This window comes from Puma concolor, chromosome D3 (assembly GCF_028749965.1).
Source record: "Puma concolor isolate L17-30 chromosome D3, mPumCon1.1.hap2, whole genome shotgun sequence".
Taxonomy (NCBI): Eukaryota; Metazoa; Chordata; class Mammalia; order Carnivora; family Felidae; genus Puma; species Puma concolor.
In genome coordinates this window covers 12,515,495-12,525,452 of record NC_141678.1, presented here as the reverse complement: position 1 = coordinate 12,525,452, position 9,958 = coordinate 12,515,495, and positions in this window count along the sequence as shown.

Here is a 9,958-nt window from a genome sequence, read left to right as displayed (position 1 = left end):
GTGCGCCCCGCCGGGGCTTCATCAGGGACCGGAGGCACAGAGGCTGCTGGGGTGTGACGCAGGGGGGCGGGGTTCCAGGGGTGTGACCTGAGATCATCACCGTGGACTTCGGCATGACAACAGACGGGTGGCCTGGAGCGTTGGGACCACCGTGGGACGCTCTAAGGGAGACCCAAAGTAGGTCCGTCTTTTTCCCTCCAGGGTCCAAGCACCTCTGAGGTGCTGTGGTTCCCTGTGGCCAAGAGAACCATACCGTGGATGCTGGAATGAGACAGACCCGCGTGAAGCTCCACAGCAGAGTCCCTAGTGTCTCTGGGCCATAGTCTGCTCCTCTGTAAAATGGGTGAAATAAGACCCAGCCCCAGGGCGTTTGCGAGGACTAAACGGGACGACTGCAGTGTTTCCTGCAAGGATCCTCTCTAAGCTCTCAGTACCCGACCTGAGCTTTCCTCGGAAGCAGAACAGGACAGTCGGTTACTCAAGAGTTTGCGGTATTTGGCCAAAAGAAAATGGCCTTCGTGAACCGCCGAAAAGAATCAGGGTTCCCGAAAGACGATGCACATCTACCCGGAGGTGGGGCTAGATGAACGCCGGTCATCCTGATGGAAGAGGTAGAATTTGAGAAGAACGCGAAAGGGGATGTCGAATCGCGTCCGGTCGTGCCAACCCTTGACCAGGAGTGGCAACTGGGATGCTCTTAGCACTCTATTTCCTCTGCGGATGGCGGAGATCCAGCATTCAGCCCAGCAGACCAACTGAGCCTGCAGGTGGCCCTAGAATCCACCTCGAAACAGCGCTCCCGGGGGCCCAACCACCTGCAGCGCACTAAAATTGGCTTTCAGGATAAACGCTGTCTGCTTGCCCTAAATGAGAGAGCAGGCCTCAGCAGATGCGTATCTTGTGAAAGGCGAGGCCGTGGGCCTGGCTCAGGGATGGCTTTGAGAACCCCTGGATGAAGGAAGGAAGGAATGAGGGCCGAGAAGGGGGAATGGCAGGTGGGAAGAATGGGCTAGGCGGGATCCTGGAAGCAGGGCACTGCCGCGTGTGGCCTGGGAACAGCACGCAGGCTGTAAAAACGAACGAAGAGGGAGAAAAGACCCTATGTTGGATGCCCTTGAATGCAAGCCCTTGAAGGCATTTGAGAAGGGAAATGGCAATGATGTGAGTTGCTCGTATAACCTGGATAGAGGCAGAAGTAGTCCAGTGACAGGGGGAAAGTGAACTAGGCTCTATAACGAAAATTTACGTTCCCGTATCGTGTTTGGTGCCGATGTTTTTTTTTAAGTCCTCTGAGCAAGCTTTGGAAAGAGGTTATAGCCGTGGGGGAAACTGAGGCATGGAGAAAAACGTTAACGCGCCCAGGGTCAAACATCCCGTAAGCGGTAACGAATACCTGAACGGGTTAAATCCATTTCAGGATGAAATTGAGCAAAATATCCCCCCCCCACCCCCACCGCCCCCCGTCCCACAATATTTTAGCTAAGAAAAAAAAATTTTTTTTTAATTTCTGGTCAGAACCAAAGGATTCGTTCCCTTCTTTCTGTAGCAGTGGGGGGGGGGGGCAAGAAACTCATCTTTTATGAGGCTGAAGGCAGCTGTTCTCACCCCCACCCAGCTGTCCTTTCCTGAAATAGGATCGGGAAAGAATTAGAAATGTTCACAGAGAGCGGGGGAAGAGTCTTGGAGCTGGAGCACTGGGTTTGAATCCCGGCCCGTCCGTCACGCTCTGGGTAACCCCGGGGCCCGATTCTGCCCCTCGGCCACAATGGAGCCAGTCTGCAGACGCAGAAGCACTTGGTCTAAGGTACGCATATATGCAGCCTGCGGTGTATTTGTCCTCGGTGGCAAGTCCCGTGTGCAGAACAACAGAGTTATTTCTACAGCCATTATTATTATTTGATATCTGCCTCCGGAACTCACTCAGAGACCTCGGATGCACGCTTCCAACCCCCTTGCCTCGCCTGTCTGACTCCAGCCACCGTTCGGGGTCCAGGTCTATGCAGAGTCTGACCACATTCCATGCAGGTGCAACGTACGTGGCTTACCCCCCGCCCCCCGCCCGCCCTGTTGCACCTCTCGCCTCCGGCCGCAGGCCTGTCCTTTGGGTGTCACAGCGTGGGATGCGGCAGAGGACGCATCGTCCTGGAGATGGGGGGGAATTCGTGACCCGTTCGGATGGCCCTTTTGACGAAGGGGGAATGGGAGCGTGAGATGAGACTCCCCTCCACCTCCTTGTAGACGAATGGGCCCGAGGTCCATTTCGTGTGGTTTCTCGGACACGATGGCAGCCTCGTGGTGGCTCGACGGTAACGCGTTCTTGCGTTGGCTCTTTCCTTCACGTGCTCTCTGGGATCATACTCGCCGTCGGTGTGCTAATGCAAACGTCTTGGCCTCAGTTTCCCGCGGACCCCAGGCTTCAGGAGGGCTGAATCTAGAGTCTGGGAGTTGGACCATCCCCACCGCCACTCACACGTGTAGGCCCCGCTAGCGGGCCACACACAGTGTCTCACACATAACAGGTGCCCAATGAACACTTCTGAGCGCGTGAATAAATGAATGAGATGCTTAGATCTCAGGATCAGAGCACAGGACAAATTCGATTTGTGGAACGAGACAGCAAAGGGTAGTGGTTTCGGGTCAAGACTCCAGAGCTCAGAAGCAGGATCCAAATACTACCTGGGTAGCATAGTAGCTGTTGCCGCGTGTCAAATTACCCGGCCTCTTACAGGTTGGTGTCCTTGTCCGTAAAATGGGTTAAAGAGTTTGCCGCACAGAGAAGGATTCAGTGACATCCTCTGTGTAAAGTACGTGCCACACAGGCTTAAATCAATCAAAGGAATGATCATTCTTCGTTACAGTAGCGTGACAAACATTACATGAGAAGGAATAGCTTGAAAAGCTGGAGGAGAGGGTTCAAAAGGCATACGTGTGATTTGGGGCACATCGCTGAATGCCACCGACGCCCCTCGTCCTTTGCTTTCTTTATGCAGGGCTGGTAATTTCTCAGCCACCCGTGTTTTTTTACGTGATGATTTTGCGAGCGCTTTGCAAAGGATACAGAAACAGTCTAGACGTGGGAGGGACGGCTTTTCCTCCGTGGTATTTCGGAGGAGGATCGGTGCCATCCAGAAAGCATGTCTGAGGGCTGAAGAAAGGGCTCCGTCTGCGGAAGATGGAAACTCATCCGTCATTTCCGAAAGGTGATCTCCCCAGCTGACCACAGCGGGATCACCCGCTGAGATGTACGTAAATCCCCAAGACATGTGAATGGAAACCAGGTTCCCGGAGTCCTGAAAGGTGAAACTGGTCCCATAGTTCACATGGGGCTTAAGCCCATTATGGCTGATGAAAACAGGATTTTTAAAGGACATGTTTCTTTCACCCCTTCAACCTCATTCAGCGGACCTTTGGCCAAGAGCTGGAGGTAGTGTGTGCCTCCAGAGAATTTCTGGTATTTCCTGTGATGTCACCGGGCTGAAACATAGGAGGAATTTCTTTTCACCTCATCTGCAGGGTAGACGCAGTTACGCTCCTCCTTTGATCATATTTTATCAACTTAGAATATGCCAAGCATTCCTCTTGCTGTATCGTATCGTATCGTATCGTATCATACCATCGTATCGTATCGTATCATACCATCATATCGTATCGTATCGTATCATACCATTGTATCGTATCGTATCGTATCGTATCATATCATACCATCGTATCGTATCGTATCGTATCGTATCCTATTGTAAGCGCTGTATTGTATTGTGTTGTGTTGTGTACATTGTATTTTCCCTCTTTGTTCTATTCCCCATTCTTATCTCCCTCCCCGCTAAAGGCATCTAAAGGCATTCACGTTCATGTCTGAACATGCCCTTAAATATTTTCCCTTTAAAAACCGACAGGGCTCAGTCGGTTAAGTGTCTGACTCTTGGTTTCGGCTCAGGTCACGATCTCACAGTTCATGGGTTCGAGCCCTGTGTCAGGCTCCGCGCTGACAGTGCAGAGCCTGCTGGGGATTCTCTCTCACCCTCTCTCTCTCTCGGCCTCTCCCACGCTGGCTCTCTCTGTCTCTTGCTCAAAAATAAAAAAAATTAAAATTAAAGAAAGACAGATATTAGAAGGGTTAGACTTAAAAATATATATATAAAGAAAAATATATGTAATAGGTCTTTGTGCATGAACTTACTTTACATAAGAGTCAGTGAGCTAATGATCTCATTTTGTTCATTTTTTTTAACTCAACACCATGTGGCTGAAAACCCTCCTTGTCGCCATGTGAACATATTAAGACACAAGTGTGTATGTCGTGTGTGCGTGTATTTGTTTCTAATGCACGGGGCTCCGTAGTGCACCTGACCCCCATTTTCTCTATCGTTCCCCTAGAGTTGGACACCTAGCTTACTTCCAATTCTCCACCACACCCCGCACGGTAGAGATCTGTGTCAGATTTTTCCTGGAGGTAGATTGTTGGGTCTTAAGCTACATCGTACTTAAGTCAAGATAGATTCTATTTAACTCGTGTTGAAGTAAAGATACCAAAGCCACTTGGTGGGTAACTTTGCCCAAGCCCCTTGCTCTCTGTGGTTCCCTTCATTGGTATAGAGAGGAGGTTTGGGTGAGAAAATCTCTAAGGGTTCCCTGCATTTAGATCCACTACCCGTTTCTAAGCCAGCTGTGTTTATCAAACAAATGGAAGAAAAGTTGGACAAAATATGGTAGTCCATCATCCAAATATTTGGAAGTAGACAGATGTTTACCGTCTTGTAGACACCCTTTCGGAGGCTTTTGCCAGTGCTCTGAGGTGGCTTTCTTAGGGGTATTTTTTTTTTTAATTTTTTTTTTCAACGTTTATTTATTTTTGGGACAGAGAGAGACAGAGCATGAACGGGCAAGGGGAAGAGAGAGAGGGAGACACAGAATCCGAAACAGGCTCCAGGCTCTGAGCCATCAGCCCAGAGCCCGACGCGGGGCTCGAACTCACGGACCGCGAGATCGTGACCTGGCTGAAGTCGGACGCTTAACCGACTGTGCCACCCAGGCGCCCCATTTTCTCAGGGGTATTTGTGTTCTTTAGGTTTCCAAGGATTCTATTCCTCTTTCTTTCAGAGAGTTAATATGGATTCGGGCTTGCAGGGATCCTACAGTCCCTTAGGAATTTGGGCTTCAGTTTTGTTCACTGTAGGTCTGGCAACTATCTATCTATCTATCTATCTTTCTATCTTCTATTTGTCTATCAATCTATTATCTCTATATATCATTTGTCTACCTCTCATATCTATCATTTATTTACTCACTCATTTATTGATATATTTATGGGGGGATTCAATACTAAGGGGTTAATTGACTCCAAAATTAGATAACATGTTTCAGACAGATGGGTGTTCGAATGACTAGCTGTTTCACTACTTGATAGCTCAGGTTTCTTATCTACACATTGCAAAGAACTTAGCTCGGGACTTGACGCAGAGTAAACCTTGTTTATACACACACACACACACACACACACACACACACACACTGAGCCCCCCAAATATTTTGATACTCTTCCCGTGGGGAAATAACATCTACGACTCTTCCGGTTGATTCTGGGTAGGCTTGTGACCGCTTCAACTGGGAGAGTATGGCAGAAGGGACACTGGGAGACTCCTGGGCTACATTCTACACGGTAAGGCAACTTTTGCCTTATTCACCAGGACACTAGTCACTGGGAAGGAAACCTAACTACCCTGAGGCTGCCATATTGGAGAAGTCTCTGGAAGGCGGGGCGGCTAACAGGCCTGTCTGAACCCAGCCTTCCAAGGTCCCAGACACTTAGAAACAGGCTGTCTAGTCCCAGCTGCTGAAGTCTTCCCCGCTGACGCTAGACATCATGGAGCGGAGACCAGCCACCCACTCTGTGCCCCGTCCCAAGGCCTGACTCACAGAATAAAGGAACACGATGGAACAGTTGCGGTTCCATGCCGCTACGTCTGGAGGTACAACGTTCTACAGTAGTGATATAGAGCACCCTGAACTATTAGTATTATTCTGCTCCTTTGAGGCGACACTCAAATATTAGGTCTTCTGGGAAGACATTTTTTTTTAAGCTTCACTGAGGTGTAACTAACATAATTGTAAGATGTATGTATTGTAAACTCTCATGATTTGGTATATGGGTACATTGTGAAAAGACCCCCCCAGCACTGATTTCATTAGTACATCCATCACCTTACGCATGTATCTTTTCTGATGTGTGTGTGTGTGTGTGTGTGCGTGCGTGTGCATGTGAGTGCACGTGCGTGAGAACATTTAACTTCTACTCTCAGCAAATTCCAGTTCTACAACAGAGCGTTAACAGCTATGGTCTCCACGTTCTACATCAGGTCCTCAGACTGTATTCATCTTATCACCGAAGATGCGTACCTGTTTACCAACCTCCCCCTATTTCCCCCAATTCTCCTACTCTCTGTTCCTGCGAGTTTGGCTTTTGCTTCTTAAGACTCCACATGTAAGAGACACCGTGCGTTATCTGTCTTTCTGTATCTTGTTTATTTCATTCAGCATAATGCCTTTCAGTTTCCCCCATGTCGTTCCAAATGACAAGATTTCCTTCTTGTTCAAGGCTGGCTAATATTCCACTGTGTGTGTGCATTACATTTTCTTTCCTTTTTTAAAGTGTATTTATTTGGGGGCGGGGAGGGGCAGAGAGAGAAGGAGAGACAGAGTCCCAAGCAGGCTCTGGGTCAGCACAGAGCCCGGCGCAGCGCGGGGCTCGATTTCACGAATCGTGAGATCGTGACTGAGCTGAAACCAAGAGTCGGATGGTCAACCAGCTGAACTACCCAAGGTGCCCCGTATACACCACATTTTCTTGATCCCTTCATCCCTTGATGGACAACTTAGTTTGCTTCCAGACATTGGCTATTGTGAATAATACTGCAACGGACGTGGGAATGCAGACGTTTCTGCAAGATGATGGTTTTGTGGGGAAGACATGTTCTCACGCTGATAGCGTCTGACATTTATTCGGTGCTTGCTGTATGCCTGGTATTGTGTTAAGAGCTTTATGGGTCTATAGTCATCTAATCTCACGACAGCACTGTGAGGTTGGTACTATTCTAGTTACATTTCAGTGATGAGGGAACAGAAACGTAAATAATTTCCTCAAAGCCACGGAGCCACGAAGCTGGTAAACTTGCATTTGAACCCTCCTCTCTTTGACCCGCATAATGAGTGTTCGTGGCATGTCCCGGCTGGACGTTGTAGTTATAGAGACAGCATTTATTTCTGGTGGCTGTGGCGACACGAACTGTGACACTTGATAGGATGTTTTCTTCCTCTGCACCCCCCCTCTCCTACTTCCCATTCCAAAACTAAGCTAGTTGTGCCGCAGCAACAATTCAGTATCAGTTCTTCCAGAGGTAGGGATAGGGGGTAAAGCTCCCCGGAGAAATCTGAGAGAAAGGAAGTTTCCATCACGGGCAGGGGGACTTCGTTACGAAGAGGTGACTCCAAGGAATGCAATTTCCCCAAACGGGACGGGTCCCCCAAACTGATGGAGCCCCCCCCCCCCCCCCCCCCGCAATCTGAGGGCGTCAGATGCTTTGGGCCAAGCAGGTCCGGAAACTGACGGAAGGACCCTCAGGCCGCTTCCCCTACCCCACCCCCTACCTTAAATCCACAACTCTAAGTGAGCATAACCATAAAGCCACTAATAAAAACATCTCCACCGGCCCTGTTTACCCAGCTGTGCATCTCAGGATCTGCCGTTGACATTTTTAATACTCTCTCGTTTCTCTGTCTTCCACAGGATTCATTTGAGGCAGCCCACAGGGAGGGGTGTCGCTGAGGAAACAGAATCCAGGCCCCCCAGGCCTCTGACGGAAGGGACTGGAGCATGCTGGGAAAACACATCCACCTGAGGAGCACAAAAGACCCCAGGGGTGGAGGAAGCTGGCCTGAGGCCAACCGGAGGTACCCGAGGGGCTGGGCCCGAGGAGGGGGGTCTGACAGGGGGCTCCGGGGCACTTATGCCCCCAGTGCTAAGGCAAACAGTGATCCCGGGAAGCTTTGGCTGCAGGGAGGACATTGCCCACTGATGTTGGAAGGAAGCAACAGGGGAGGCCCCCCGATATCTGTAAACCTTTTCATAAATTGTAGTGTATCGGTGGGGGAGGACCCCATAAAACTTAAAGGTACAGCTTCAGAAAATCACAAAGTGAACACTCGTCCAGCCACACCCAGGCCGAGAAACAGAACGTCGCCCGCGCCCCCCGGCAGTCTCCCTTCTGTGCCCCCCGAGCCGCTAGACTTGACCTCTTCCTCGAAGGAACCCCCGTCTTGACTTTTGCCTGGTTCTCTTACTGACACGTATTCTCCCGCGGCTGGTCTCTCGGGTGCAGAACTGGTCGTGGCTCTGTCCCTGCCGCGGCCGAAGCTGTCCGTGTTTTGTTGGGTGTCATTCCATTGCGCGAGTATGTTACGACGCGTTGAGGGATTCCAGCGTTTGTGGGCATGTGGTGGGTCGCCAGTTTGGGAGTCTTGGCTGTGATGGCACCATGAAGGTTCCTCTCCCTGTCTCACGGTGCATTTACTTCTGTCAGGTCCGTGTGTGGTACTGGGATTGCGGCATGAAAACCTACATATGTCAGACCGTCTTCTACGGTGTTTGCACCAAATTCTGTCCCCCGCCCAGCAATGCGTAAGAGCTCCGTTTGCTCCATACCCTTGCCAACACGTGCTATCATCGGTCGTTCTGACTGGTCACCGTTCTAGTAAGCGTGCAGGGGTATCCCGTTGTGTCTTAAATCTTTGTCACCGTTTATTTATTTCTTTATGGTCAACGAATTGATTGATTGTGTTTTTTTTTTTTAATTTTTTTTTTTCAACGTTTATTTATTTTTGGGACAGAGAGAGACAGAGCATGAACGGGGGAGGGGCAGAGAGAGAGGGAGACACAGAATCGGAAACAGGCTCCAGGCTCTGAGCCATCAGCCCAGAGCCTGACGCGGGGCTCGAACTCACGGACCGCGAGATCGTGACCTGGCTGAAGTCGGACGCTTAACCGACTGCGCCACCCAGGCGCCCCGATTGATTGTGTTTTTAAAAAAAAATGTTTTTTAACATTTATTTATCCTTGAGATGCAGAGAGAGACAGAGTGTGAACGGAGCAGGGAGAGAGGGAGGCACAGAATCCAAAGCGGGCTCCAGGCTCTGAGCTGTCAGCACAGAGCCCGACGCGGGGCTCGAACCCGCAAACGGTGAGACCGCGACCTGAGCCAAAGTCCGAAGTCGGACGCTTAGCCGACTGAGCCACCCAGGCGCCCCTCATTGTGTTTTAAAGTAGCATTTTAATGACTACTGTTGAGGCGGAAGGCCTTTTCATTTTTAGGAAATGCCTGTTCGAGTCTTCTCATTTTCCTATCATGTTATTTCTCTCTCTCACTCTTTCTCCTTTGACTGACTTGTCAAGCTGTCTATATTCTGAAAATGAACTTTTACCGGGTTATAAATGTTACAGGTAACTTTTGACTCTGTGACTTACCTCTTAACGAGGTCTCTTTACAATTAGAAATCTTTAAATTAGACTTTTTCTTACTCGTTTTTTTTTAAGTAAGCTCCATCCCCCATGTGGGGCTTGAACTCACAACCCTGGGTCGCACACTCTACTGACCGAGCCAGCCAAATGCCCCTAAATTTTATTAGTCTTTTCCTTTAAGGTCGATTTAAAGGAAAAGCAATTTTCCTTTTGCTTAAGAAATTCTTCCCTGGCTGAGTAAAAATTTTTAAAAATTCTCCTACTCCATCTTCTTCAAAGTATCAGGAGATGCCCTTAGAGTTTGGAAGCTAAGTCCAGAACAGGTGGATGAACGAAGAGCTGGTAGTCACAAAAGATGGTGCATGATCACAATAATAAGGGCAGGACAAAGGAATCTTCTGGAAGGGGCTGCCTGCCATTGTTTGGGCTGCTAACATTCTCACTTCATTA